Source organism: Danio rerio, chromosome 20 (genome assembly GCF_052040795.2).
Source record: "Danio rerio strain M-AB ecotype USA chromosome 20, GRCz13ab, whole genome shotgun sequence".
In the NCBI taxonomy this organism is placed as follows: domain Eukaryota; kingdom Metazoa; phylum Chordata; class Actinopteri; order Cypriniformes; family Danionidae; genus Danio; species Danio rerio.
In genome coordinates, this window is record NC_141040.1 from 50,085,893 (window position 1) to 50,100,000 (window position 14,108).

The 14,108-nt window shown below is 36.9% G+C and overlaps 1 protein-coding gene and 1 long non-coding RNA gene across 7 annotated transcripts in view; one reads left to right on the forward strand and one right to left on the reverse strand.

Moving 5' to 3' along the window:
- LOC147839463 (uncharacterized) overlaps positions 1-7,588 on the forward strand; it is a 33,696-nt gene extending 26,108 nt beyond the window's left edge. For both annotated transcript variants that reach the window (XR_015519180.1, XR_015519181.1), the window contains exons 3-5: positions 370-2,261; positions 2,445-2,680; positions 6,578-7,588. This is a non-coding gene — a long non-coding RNA (uncharacterized LOC147839463). The remainder of the gene's footprint in view (positions 1-369; positions 2,262-2,444; positions 2,681-6,577) is intronic.
- fermt1 (FERM domain containing kindlin 1) overlaps positions 1-14,108 on the reverse strand; it is a 211,495-nt gene that overhangs the window by 100,442 nt on the left and 96,945 nt on the right. For 3 of the 5 annotated variants that reach the window (XM_087298803.1, XM_087298801.1, XM_087298800.1), the window contains 2 exons: positions 13,796-13,921; positions 12,839-12,938 (listed from right to left, as the gene is read on the reverse strand). The gene's annotated coding sequence lies outside the window, so the exon portion shown is untranslated. Of the gene's footprint in view, positions 1-12,746; positions 12,939-13,795; positions 13,922-14,007; positions 14,044-14,108 lie in introns of all 5 variants that reach the window. The other 2 variants (XM_087298802.1, XM_087298804.1) reach the window with 2 other exon arrangements.

The window sequence follows — 14,108 nt, forward strand, 5'->3', positions numbered from 1 at the left end:
AAGCAGGTCTCGGTACGCTCATTTGGTCCGCATTTGGTGCGCACTCGAGTACGATTGCTGCATTCTCACCTGCCCAAACGAACCACACCAAAAGGGAAAACGAACTCTAGTGCGATTCAATCGAACTAAATAAGGCAGGTGTGAAAGCACCCTTAAAGATCTCATTGTTGATGGCTGCTTTTTGCCTTTTACACAATTAGAATCTCAGTTTAAAATTCCTAAAGCCCACTTTTTCAGATATCTACAAGTGCGTGACTTAAAATGCAAAAATTTCCCCTCTTTATGTTGTTTGGTTATGTTGATTAATGAATGTATGTTTTTCACTATTTCAAGAGGTCACACTTAGATAATGCTCAACTATGATTGCAGGTTGGGCATGCTGTCCTGGGAGAGAACCCTGAACTCGGAGATAGATGAGCCCAAGGTTCCCGCCAGGTCAATGAGCATTAGGAGGGATATCAGGTGTTTCTCGAGTGCCCCCTTATGCTCTGGCTAATAAGTGGTACTGATTGATTAAGTATGTATGTGTTGAGTGCTTGTGACTGTATTGCAATTCACTTATGTACATGTTTTTAGACTGTGGGAGGAAACCGGAGGACCCGGAGAAAATCCACGCAAACACAGGGAGAACATGCAAACTCCATGCAGGGAGTGCCAACTGGCTCAATTAGGACTTGAACCTGTGGCCCTCTTGCTGCGAGGCAGCAGTGCTAACCACTGAGCCACCGTGTTGCCCAATCATGAAAGAGGAGGAGGGAGAGGAAGAGGATAGGTTTTTTTTTCTCCAAAAACGGAGATAAGAGCTGCGTCCCAAATCGCATACTTGTGCACTATTCTACGTCATTTTGTAGTATAAATAGTGTAAGTAGTGTGTTCACACTAAAAACTCTAAATATCATAAGTGCACTTTAATTACTTAATGCACTCATTCAGCCAGAAAAATGAAGTGTGTAATGATGGACACTTCACGCACTCAACGACCGCAGGTTTGCTTTCGTAGCGGAAGGGGCGGAGCTATTGGGCGCACATGTTGAATAACTTTATTTTGGATGGTGAAAGCAAAATTCTCCTACTAGAGTGATTATAGCGCCTCCCGATGGTGAATGCGGTTATACTCACGGCAGGTATTATCTGATAATTCGGTCGTTTATTTCACTGATTTGGCGACCGTCAAACGTCATCAGGGAAACGGTTTGAATTTCCGTTTAGTAAAAAAACATTAGTGTGCCATTTGGGGGACAACACTACATACATATACTATCCTGTTGAGTGTGTAAGTGCATAAGTACATAGTGCATGGGTGCATAGTGTATAGTGTGCCATTTGGGACGCAGCTAAGGAATGAGGCAGGATATTTATAGTAGTTTTAGAATGATCTGATAGGCTAGCAAATGATTAGCGATGAGGTTCAGCTGTAGTCGATAATATCACATGCTCCTCTCGAAAGTAGTTTGTAAAACTTTTCTTAAATAAATAAAAAGAGCGGAAAAACTGCTTTTATTCTAGCTAAAATCCTGGAGAAATGTTAGGAAAAAAAATCATAATTTTGCCCTCAAATGTACCTCAAATATCAAATACAGGCAAAGCTAAATTAATATCCAAAGCGCCTGACAATAAATTGAGGTTTTATGAACCGAAACAATTAGTCTATGCCAGAAACTGAACTTCATATTTGAGAGTAATAATACAGAGAGGAAGCTTTTCATTATAAAAATGACTTAACATTTGGTTTACTGCTCACACAAAGCCTCCATAGGACTTCAAAAGGCTAAATGCATCACGTGAGTCACATGGACCACTTTTATTATACTTTTATGGTGCTTTTTGGCCTTGGCAGATGTGGTCGCTATGAAGAGACGCATGAAAAGATCTTTGAAGAAAAACTCTATTTTTAAAATTAAGAATTTAACACTAAAAACAAGGTGTTTTTGTTGTTTCTAGTGCAAATATTAAAAAAATCTTAAATCAAGAAGCATTTTAAGACAAGCAAAAACAAAAACAACAACAATTTGTCTTGTTTTCTGAAACAAAGTCAAAAGATTTACTTAAAACAAGCAAAATAATCTGTTAATGAGGTAAGCAAAATAATCGTCTTTTTGTGCTTTAAAATTTGATTATTTTGCTTTTTTTAAGGAAAAACTCGCTTCATTTTGACATTATTTCTCAAAACAAGACAATGTTTATTTGGTTTGTCAAGAAAATGTTTCTTTATTAAGGAATTATTACATATTTGGCCTAGAAACAAGACAAAAACACTATGGGCTCTTTTTAAATAATCTAGGCACACAGTCCATGTGCATGGCACAAAAGCATTAAGGATGTGTCTGAATCCGCTTTTGCAATTTTAAAGGGGAAATGAAGCACTCAAAAGATGTAATGTAAACAGTCAAGTTTACAATATTTTGTACAATGGATTCATCTTTAATGAAAATATATTTAAAAAGAACTCGATTAATGAAACCATTTATTAGAAGATGGCATGTTTTACTATAGATTTTTTTAAAGCTAGGGCACCGCCATCTTGAAATGTTGCTGTATCTGACGTCACAGGGTTGGTTCAGTTCCCTCGGCTGAACAGATACAGTGGAACTAATGGACTGAACAGGGAGACTGGAAAGCCTATTTTAACCCAATGCGTGAAGTTGTGAACGTGGAGCTGCTGCAAATACAAGCATCAGATGTGAGTCTTTTAGACCAGCTTTTAGTTGGTCAATGGCGCAGTCTATTTCAGTTCTTAAAAATAGCACCAACAATGTGCCTTAACACACGTCTATTTTAGACCAGCACACCCACTAGCGAATGGATTTGCTTTTTAAACAATGTGGCGAAAAGCGTAAAAATTACTGTTGCGCTGGTCTGTACATAGCAACAAACCACGCCAAGCACATATTGCACCATATTGTGTCATGTATGATAGGGCCCTAAGAAAGGGTTGAAGATTTCAAAGAGCAACACAAGTGTGAAAAGAACTACAAAACCCCTTTTACGCCAACATTATGAAATTGCTTTCTCTGTAAAACATGATTCATCTTCTTAGAAGTGAGTAAAACGCTGATGAAAGCCCACATGTGTAACACGCACCTGTTTAATCATTTGCTTTAACTGTACACCCCGCCTTTCATCCTCAGACAGACAATAACTATCCATTTTAGTATTTCAATCATTGCTGTCTTGTCCTAGAAGAATTTCCAGTGCTAAATATAGAGCGATATAGTCAAATAAACTATAACCTGACAATAACCAGAGTACAGAGAGTTTATCTATAGCTCAGAGAACTTTAACCTGAACCGCATAAAAAAGATGGCCAAATCAACGTGTCATTTCATGTGTTATTATGCCATTGGTTTGCATTATATGTAGACTGTATATATAAAATACATATAATTATATGTATATCCACACATTAATTAACAGTTGTTCATAGCTCATGTTTCACTGGAGTTTTTGCATTTATTTTAACTTTCGAATTTCAATTTGTATTACCGGACTTTGATCTGTGCTACTTATGGTGTACAAAAGTTTACCATAGTGACTTTTATTGACTTTTTAGTATAGTCTGAAACATTTTGTACCAGTTATATAGTTATAACAGTTTAAATAGTACGGTCAGCTCATAACCCAGTTTTTGTCTTGTTATTTACAAGGCCAAACCAGACATTACATCACTGTAAACCACTTAAAATGCCAATAAAAGTCACCCTGTTATACTTTTCAACACCAGAAATTGTCAGAGCAGAGATCAATGTCCAAAAAATGCAATTCGAAACTGTAAATAAACACAAAACATGCATAAATCAATCAAGTTTGTTAATTAACAGGATATTGTGTGGTTGTGCATGTGTGTATATATGTATACATAGTTAAAGTCAGAATTATTAGCCCCCTTTTGAATTCTTTTAAATGTTTTACAAATGATGTTTAACAGAGCAAGAAAATTTTCACAGTATGTCTGATAATATTTTTTCTTCTAGAGAAAGTCTTATTTGTTTTATTTCGGCTAGAATAAAAGCAGTTTTTTATTTTTTAAAAACCATTTTAAATATATATATGAAGAGTTCAGATGCAAAAGCCACTAAACGCCAAAAATGAGATAACGACATTAAGTGATTGCTTTAGGCATGTAAACAAATAGATTTGCTTCTAATCATCTAAATTGCAATGCCAGCGCATTTAGAAATATCAGTTTGTTGGCAAAAGCCACTCAGTCTCTTTGACAGCAAAAGCCACTATGTCTCGAAAACCAATCAGAAGGCATGAACCGTATCACATGTTTTCAATGTAGCAGCGCGCTAATATGCTGGCTTTTATAAAGAGACTGTTTTATTCCGCATCCGATTTTGATTTCAAAAGACGGAGTTTGATGAACTGGATGAGTCTGTCTGACTGTCAGTGAATGGCAAATGAAAGCGTGCCTTACCTCAAAACACACTGTACAGTCGGAAGTGTTGCCTACATTTATAACATTTTTGCGCAGCGACGCTACTTTGAATGAGTCCGATTTACTATACATTAAATGGCAACTGTTTCACGAAAGACAGGGTTAAGATGCTGTTCTTTTATCTCACGTGGATGCTATGAGGATAAAGAGACCAATGAAGGACAGCTTCTAAAAGTGTCTGAGAGGCATCCCCCTTTTTGTCCAGTAGGCCTTCCTTGTGTTTTATTTGCTAAAGTAAACTATTTTATAAAAGATGAATATAATGTGTAAAACTATACATTATTTGTATTACTTTATCTTACCTATACAGTACGTCTGATAATCTTTTTATATTAATGGACAATGCACAGATATTGATGTTTCACAATGTTTTTACACTACATTATTTGAATCCAAGCTTAGCTTACAATGTTTGCAATGTTAACATTGCTCAACTTACATTAAATCTAAATCCTAAACATCAGAAATGACAACAGATTGTTAAGACTTTATTAATCTCAGTTTTAATGTTATTGATTTAAGCAGTTACTCCCCTTACTTGTCCCTGATTTATCACAGCAGAATGAACCGCCACTTACTTGACAGATTTATATGTTTTTAATTTCAGGTGGTTTGTGTAATGTGTTTTATGTTTGGTAAAATAATCTCTAATTGCATCTTAAGTGATTCTCAACTACATACACTGTCTTGTCTCAATATGTAGATTTAGAGGTTTTTGCATAAAAAGCAGAGGTGGATTTAGCTGGTTTTGACACAACAGAAAATCTCCCTTGTTGAAAAGGAAGAATTGTCTATACCGTTTTTTGCAAAAAAATAAATAAATAAAAAAAGTATTTTATTTAGCTAATAACCTTTTCATTACATATAAAATGAAACTTCTGCACCTAATAATAGGAACCTGATAGAAAATGCTTATTTACAAGGAAAGAGGTCCTTTGGATTTAGAGGGTTTTGCATCTGAACTCTTCATATGCAGTTAAAGTCAGAATTATTAGCCCCCTTTTTATTTTTTCCCCCAATTTCTGTTTAACGGAGAGAATATTTTTTCAACACATTTTTAAACATAAGTTTTAATACCTCATCTCTAATAACTGATTTATTTTATCTTTGCCATGATGACAGTACATAATATTTGACTAGATATTTTTCAAGACACTTCTCTACAGTTTAAAGTGACATTTAAAGACGTAACTAGGTTAATATATATATATATATATATATATATATATATATATATATATATATATATATATATATATATATATATATATATATATATATAGCTTAAAGGGGCTAATAATTTTGTAAAAAATTAAAAACTGCTTTTATTTTAGCTGAAATAAAACAAATAAGATTTTCTCCTGTGGAAAAAAAATTATTAGACATACTGTAAAAATTTCCTTGCTCTGTTGAACATCGTTTTGCAAATATTTTAAAAAACTGTGTATATATATATATATATATATATATATATATATATATATATATATATATATATATATATATATATATATATATATATATAGATATATAAAACTGTGCGTGTATATATATATATATATATGTAAATTATTTTGTTAGCTGACCAATCAGAACCTCCTGAGGGTAGGCTTTCGGAGGAATGAAGAATTATGACTGTCGTTTTCATGTTAGCAGAGTAGCTGTAAATAATTAAAGTAGGATATAGGAAAAATAACATGATTATTTTTTACAAATGAAGCATGAGCACATATTGCTTTGCAACCCATAAACACAACAAAGCCTTAAAAAAACACATTGGACCCCCCGTTCAAAGAAAGTTGTGCAAATTGTGAAAATGAAGCATGCGCCAGGCTGAAACAAGCAAAAAAACAGTTGCATTGTGACTGACGCCACATTGCACCGGTTGTATGATAGTGGCCAATATCTGAAGTGATACAAGAAGAAACCAACAATGGCCCATCATCATGTCTGAAATGGCCGATGTTGTCCTAACCATGATTGGGATTCAATGAGGTGGTCCAGGTCAGGGTTTAAGGGAGCCAAAGACAAGGTCGTCCGATGACCAGAGGAATGTGTAGCTTAGCACTCTGCCAAACAACTGTTAGCACAATGTAAGGGTCTCAATCTGCAGAGTCATCTCCATGCCTTTTTTCCCAGACAGAGCTGAGGAATGCAGATGATGACAGAAGCTCCCGCACAGCAGAGATGCACTTAATGATGGCTGCTCTTCATCACGCTCAATAACACGGCTGCTTGATTCATCCATGCAGACAGATGACTGACAAAAGCCCATGTTCTACACCAAGGAACGGTTTGGGATGGAGTCAAGAGGATTTGTGGCTGGATCTCTCATATTTCCTTCTGCATGCAGCTTTGTGTATATGGAAATAGCTGTGATGGTTAGCAAACCAAAAATTCTTTGAGTGTTGTTGTGAGTTTTGGGGGTTGCCAGGCTTAAATTGTCTAGGCTTTCTTTGGGGTCAGAGCTGAAGCAACCAACAGGCAGTAAATTAAAGAAAAAAGAAGTGGGAGCTGAATCTTTCTCATGCATATTCAAGTTACTAAATAGAGCCCTTGTAGAGTTTGAGTTGTACTTCATAATCAAATATTTCTGTCATGAACACTCTCTGGATTTAGTATGGTAATGAATATGTATATGGCAATGTTGATGTATTTGGTCTTGGTGGTATAGATCTGTTACGCTGCTGCTGCTTTGATTATTATGGCAGAGCAAGTACCGAAACCTGCTACTACCAGTATATACACACACTGTCATGACTGTGTATGAACACTAGATGCCACAGTAGTTCGCCTGCAACTCCCTGCGAACTACAGTGGCCCAAGAACTACAAATCCATACATACATCACACACACACCGGAATTCACGTACACTGATTCGCAATCACAGCTGTGTCTGTTTACCAATGTTTTCCTGGACTATATATTCTGTCATTTGACCACTGTTTGTCACCGCGTCATTGTCTATCTTGTCGTTCTTGTTGGCATGTTGTTCCCGATCTTGCTCTTGTATCTTGTCTTAGTTGTTAAAGTCTAGTTCGAGTTTAATCTGTTTGAGTTCCTCGCTTGTTTGTTTTGTTTGTTACTTTGATTTTTGTATTTTGTCGCTTTCATTGCACAATAATCATTAAAATCTGCACTTGGATTCTACACCTGTTTTTGTTCCCGTTTTTGATCCCATACCATGACACACACATGCCATCTGAGAATATAAACAAACATAATATATATATGCAACCCCTGTACCAGATCTAAACACAGGTGGAGCTAGGGTGGAGGAGGGTTTCTGAAATTGTGTCAAAGCATAACACCGTACACGGAGTATTTAAACTGATGAGGAGCAACCTCATTGGCTGCCGAGGTGACGGCAACCAATCTCCTGCACCATGGAGTTAATGACGCAGGAGCAGATTAGTTTCAGTTCATTCATTCATTCATTTTCATCTGCTTTTCCAGGGTCAGGTCATGGGCGCAGCAGTCTCACACTTCCCTCTTTACAGACACTTCTTTCAGCTCCTCCGGGTGGATCCAAAGGGGTTCCCAGGCCAGCCGAGAGACATAGGGCCTACTCACACTATGCCATCCGTACCGTGCCCAGGCCCGTTTCCCGGATCGTTTGAGAAGTGTGAGTGCTCTGAATTGCGCTCAGGCACACCTCTTCCAACCGGGCCAGGGCCGGCCAAGTGAACCGTGCTTGAGCGCGATACACTTGGGCTTTGGCGCGGTGCGCTTGTGTGTGAGTGCAAAACGCGCCAAAGCCCGAAACGTAAAGCGAGACGTGACTTTTAAGGGACTGTTTGATATGGATTTATTAATCATTCTTACTGTTCAGTGATCGCAAACTGCCATAGTTTATTAAAGACGAGAACTCCTCACAGCACCTCAGCTGCGCGCCTTCAGCAGACCTCCTCATTCCTGCAGCACGAGAGCTTTATGATTGTTTATGAGCGCCAAAAGTGGCGGATCTGTTCGGCGAAATATCTGACTGCGTGTCCCCGCATCCCTAAGGACTGTTTGGCGAAATATTTGACGGCATATCAAACGACTGAAACGATATAACTAGAGAAATCTCCACTGTGCTACTGAGTGAGAGCGTATGGCAAGCCGTTTTAGCATTTAAACCTTGTTCTGACTCCATAAATATATTTAGAGATATCTCTAATCATATTTTGACTAGTCATAATTATAACTCGACTAGTCAGAATGACAATTAGAGATATCTGCAATTACAATTGTACTAGTACGAAATCAGATTGGAGATGTCTGCAAATATATTATGACTAGTCATATTCCTCCATTGACTTCCATTGAAAAATATTTGCAGATATCTCTAACTGAGTTTTGACTCGTCAAAAATCCAATTCAAGATATCTACAACTGTAATTCGACTATTAGTAAATTAATTAGAGATATCTTCAAATATATTTGTAAATATCTCTAAATATGATGAATTAAAGACATCTCCAAATGTATTATGACTAGTAAAAACTCAGAGATATCTCTAATTACAATTGTGACTAATCAAAACTCATTTAGAGATATCTGCAAATATTTTTCAATGGAAGTCATTGGAGGAATATGACTAGTCATAATATATTTGCAGATATCTCCAATCTGATTTCGTACTAGTACAATTGTAATTGCAGATATCTCTAATTGTTATTCTGACTAGTCGAATTATAATTATGACTAGTCAAAATATAATTAGAGATATCTCTAAATATATTTATGGAGTCAGAACAAAGATTTAAATGCTAAAAAGGCTTGCCATAGAGAGCGCTTCTGAACAGCACAGCAGCGATGACGTAAGCGTGCCGAGGCCCGATATGGTGTGAGCGCGGGCCGTCGGGGGAGACGGGAGGGGGGACAAGCGTGCTTTGGCCTGGTTCAAGGCAACTGTACCTAGTGTGAGTACGGCCATAGTCCTCCAGCATTTCCTGGGTATTCCATGAGGCCTCTTCCCGGTGGGACACCTCCCTAGGTAGACGTCGAAGAGACATCCAAAACAGATGCCCCAGCCACCTCAGCTGACTTCTCTTAATGTGGAGGAACAGCAGCTCTACCCCGAGCTCCTCCCGGGTGACAGAGCTCCTCACTCTATCTATAAAAGTGCGCCCTGCCGCCCTGTGAAGGAAACTAATTTTAGCTGCTTATATCTGAGATCTTGTCCTTTCGGTCATGACCCAAAGCTCATGACCATATGTGAGAGTAGGAACGTAGATTGACTGGTAAATCAGGAGCTTTACCTATCGGCTCAGCTCCTTCTTTACCACAACGGACCGATACATCGACCGCATTAGTGTTGCTTCCTGTCAATCAATCCACCTGTCAATCTCACGTTCCCTCCTTCCCTCACTCTACATAGAGTTTCATGGGAGAAATTTCACTTCTTGAAATGAAAACATGTATATGGGGAAGACATTTATTGTCTCAATCAATGGTGCGTATCATGGGATAGGTTTACCTAATCGCTGGTCAATCAGTGCTTTTTAACGGGCACCTATGGTGAAAAATCTTTGTTTCAAGCTGTTTGGACAGACATATGTGTAGGTATAGTGTATAGGCCGTCATATTGGGGTGATATAAACACACTCAGTCCTTTTTTTTTATTTAGCAACATAAAAACGGTGGACCAATTGGAGCGGTTTTCAGACCGATCGCAACTTGACGTAGGAGTGCGGTCCCCCTGCTCATCGAATTGATTGACAGGCGCGTATTAACATGTCCCGGTAGTCAAGTGTATAATCATATCAACAAGACAGGACGTGAGCAAAGCAACCGGGAATAAAAGGTCTGATCAGTTTGCTAGGATCATCAATCATCATCAAATGTGATCAAGAGTGAGTCTCACAAGTTTAAAATGTTTTAAAACAGTGCATTTGTGTAATAAATTACAGCAATTCACTTCAGCTTTACTTCACCACCACAGCCACAGGTCAGAACAATTATATAAGAAGACGCTTCAATCCCGGTTTGTGGATGTTAAATCAGGTTTATTTTCTACATTAATATAACAGATATCCATACAGCAGTGGAGATTAACCCGTATCATGTCACATTTGCACGCTGCCTGTCTTTGTGTGTGTGTCTGTGCTTCCTTTAAATCTGTCTGTTGTCTGAGGCAGCCGAGTGAGGAGATTAAGGCACGCAGAAAGGCACAAAGAAACGGTGGGCAGGGAGGACTAGTCTTAAAGGCGCAAGCACAACAAAACCGCTACCTGATGCAAAAAGGTATAAGATAGAATCTCAAAAAAAGTTTAATAAAAAATCTGATAGGTGTTTTGAGCTGAAACTTTACAGACAGATTCTGGAGACGCAAAAGACACATATTAAATCTGAAAAAAGTGGTAAACTAGGTGCCCTTTAAAACACTATTGATTGGGTTAAGGGAAGAAGGTGGGAGGGGGGGTCGGTTGATCTGTCAGTCAATCAGTTAGTCAGTCGAAAGAAGCCTGTGGTGGAACTACGCAAGAACAGCAAGCACGAATGGCACTCGCGAGAGAAATTTGAGATTTCAAAAAGTGCACACAGTGGCCTTTGTTGGATTCGCCAAAGCAAAAACTGCTCAAAAATCTAGCTCCTGGGACATATTTGGCGTTCTCCAGAAATGTATATAGGGGTACATTTTCAGAATGAGCCTGAGTTGTGTTTTGTTTAGTATTTAATAGTTTTTTTTTGTTTGTTTGGTTTTTGGAAATCGGTGGCCAATGACAATGAAATTTCCACATTAATATAATAAAGCATACCTGAACATTTCATTATCTGTCATGTGACCTGTGTAAATTTGGGAAGCTTGATTGAGAACAAGAAATGGAAATAGAGGATTTTTGATTTCGATTAGTCTAGATTAGAAATCTAATAGCCCTGCCCAAATGTATGCAATTGGCTGTGCCAACCAGCCAATGAATTTATTCTATACATGATAACCATGATTACAAAACTAGTCAGAAGTGTTTTTTAAACTGAGGTTCATACATTATTCCTTAGATACAGACTAGTGTAGTGTATATGAAAGCCGAATAAATAAGTTTTCCATTGATGCATGGTTTATTAGGATTGGACAATATTTAGCTGAAATACAACACTGTAAAAATGCTGGGTTCCACACAATCATTTTGTGTTGGGACAACATGAAGGAATTAAGTTAAGTTATTGGTTTTTACAGAATTAAATGGATTGAACATAAAACAATCAAGTTGTTTCCAAAAAAACTCAAGAATTGTGTTGTTTCAGCTCATTTACAATAAGTAACTTGAACAAAAAGCGAACGTTATTTTTTTGAGTGAACTATTGAAAATCTGGTATCTGAAGGTTAAAACCAGAAAGAAAGAAATGAAGAAGAAAGAAAGAAAGAAAGAAACAAACAAACAAAGAAAACAAGAAAGAAAGAAAGAAAGAAAGAAAGAAAGAAAGAAAAAAAGAAAGAAAGAAAGAAAGAAAGAAAGAAAGAAAGAAAGAAAGAAAGAAAGAAAGAAAGAAAGAAAGAAAGGAACGAACGAACGAAAAAAAAGAAAGACAGAAAGAAAGAAAGAAAGAAAGAAAGAAAGAAAGGAAGAAAGAAAAAAAGAAAGAAAAAGAAAGAAAGAAAGAAAGAAAGAAAGAAAGAAAGAAAGAAAGAAAGAAAGAAAGAAAGAAAGAAAGAAAAAAAGAAAGAAAGAAAGAAACAAACAAACAAACAAAACAAGAAAGAAAGAAAGAAAGAAAGAAAGAAAGAAAGAAAGAAAGAAAGAAAGAAAGAAAGAAAAAAACAAACAAACAAACAAACAAACAAACAAACAAACAAACAAACAAACAAACAAACAAACAAAACAAGAAAGAAAGAAAGAGAAAGTCCCCCTTTAAGTTTTCCAAATTAAGAGCTTGGCCATGCATATTACTAATAAAAAATAGACTTCTGATATATTTACAGTAGAATATTTACAAAATGACTTCATATAAAATGCTCTTTATTAATGGTCTTGAATTCAAGCATTCAGGTACAAAAAATTGTACCATTTGTAACTTTAATAAAATAATTATTTATGCAATACAGACTATACAGTAGTGTTTTATTACTATGTTTATATGTATACAATAACTTTAACTGTAAAAAGCTATTAGTTTCTAGTTCTATAGTTGAAGTTATTAGTAACTAATAAAGTTATGGTAACTAGTAAACTTTGACTTTCCAATCTTAATTGTAATGCAATAATGTGCACCTTTTGTAAAGCGTTACACAAATAAAGAATAAACTTGAATTTAATATTCTAATGATTTTTGCCATACAAGAAAAATCTTTTATTTTGATACTTATAATGTAATGTTGGCCAAAAATATGCAACCTGTGCAGCATGTGGTCCAGGGTCACATATAAATGCATAACTCTGTGTAAATGTCAATGAAATCTATGTTTGACTTACCAAACAAATGCAGCATTTTTCATTACGATGCTCCAAACGCCAATGTTAAATTCAGGAATAGTCAAAGGTCATCGCTCTTCCAAGTTACGGATCAAAGGTTCTGCAATAGTGAAGCAGAATATTTCATACAGGTCAATTCTTGATTTGCCATTTAAACGAGTGATGTTATCCCCCTCACTTACCCACCCAAGAAAGGCAAGCATCTTTTTTACCTACAGGCCACAGAGATCCACCATTCTGAGAACTCGACAGATAACTTTGAACAAATAATGAGATGGAATTTCCAAGATAACATTTCATCCAATCAGAGCATAATTAGATCAACCATCAATTCATTAGATAATGACTTTAGGTGTTTTAGTGGGGCGCTGGGGTAAAATTGAAGCACGCAAACAGCAGCAGACCTCCTCTCTTTGGGTTCAGCCCACACCGCTAGACAATAAGGCAAAGATAAACATTCTTTTCACTCTCCGCGGCCTTCTTGTTTTGAGTAATTAAGCCTACTTAACATGCATTGTGAGGTGTTATCCCTGAATCTAAAGCACCTTTGGCCAATGGGAGAGCTTAGAGTACTATGTTCAGGACCCACTGTTTAGTCAACAATGCGAATATGTCAGGGTGTAAAAAGGGATTTTTATTGGAACTTTAACAGGCTGCATATTCCTTATAACAGCGAGCACTCCCTGTAATCGCTTAAGTGCTCATCCGATTTGTGTACCGCGCTCACTTTTACTGCTAGACACGACTATCACCTGAGGAATGGAATGCATCAGTGTATTTTAATTGCTAAGTGGATGATCCGGGGATTATCCCTCATAAGATGTTATTGTCTTAGAAGCACACAAAGATATCTTTTGATCTCAATGGGGTTTAATCTACTGCTGTCTCTCCCATCTCAATGGCCCGGTTGCTTTTGTCAAAACAAACCTGCCATCGACACATAATTGAAATGAATACCTGCGACCGATGAGGGGTTTTCATATGCGGATTCCTTCTACACATGTGCTAGGCAGACGTCCATGGTTTTGTCTTATAGTGATGGCTTCAGTCTGACTTCCCTCATCAGAGGGGATCCATAGTTTACTGTGGAGCAAAAAACTGTACTTTATTGACCAATAAAGGGTTAGTTCACACAAAAAATGAATTAAATAATCTCACTATTAACTTACCTTCAAGTGGTTACAAACATTTAGGAGTTCATTCTTCTGTTGAAATCAAAAGAAGATATTTTGAAGAATGCTTAAAGCCGGTAACCATTGACTTCCATAGT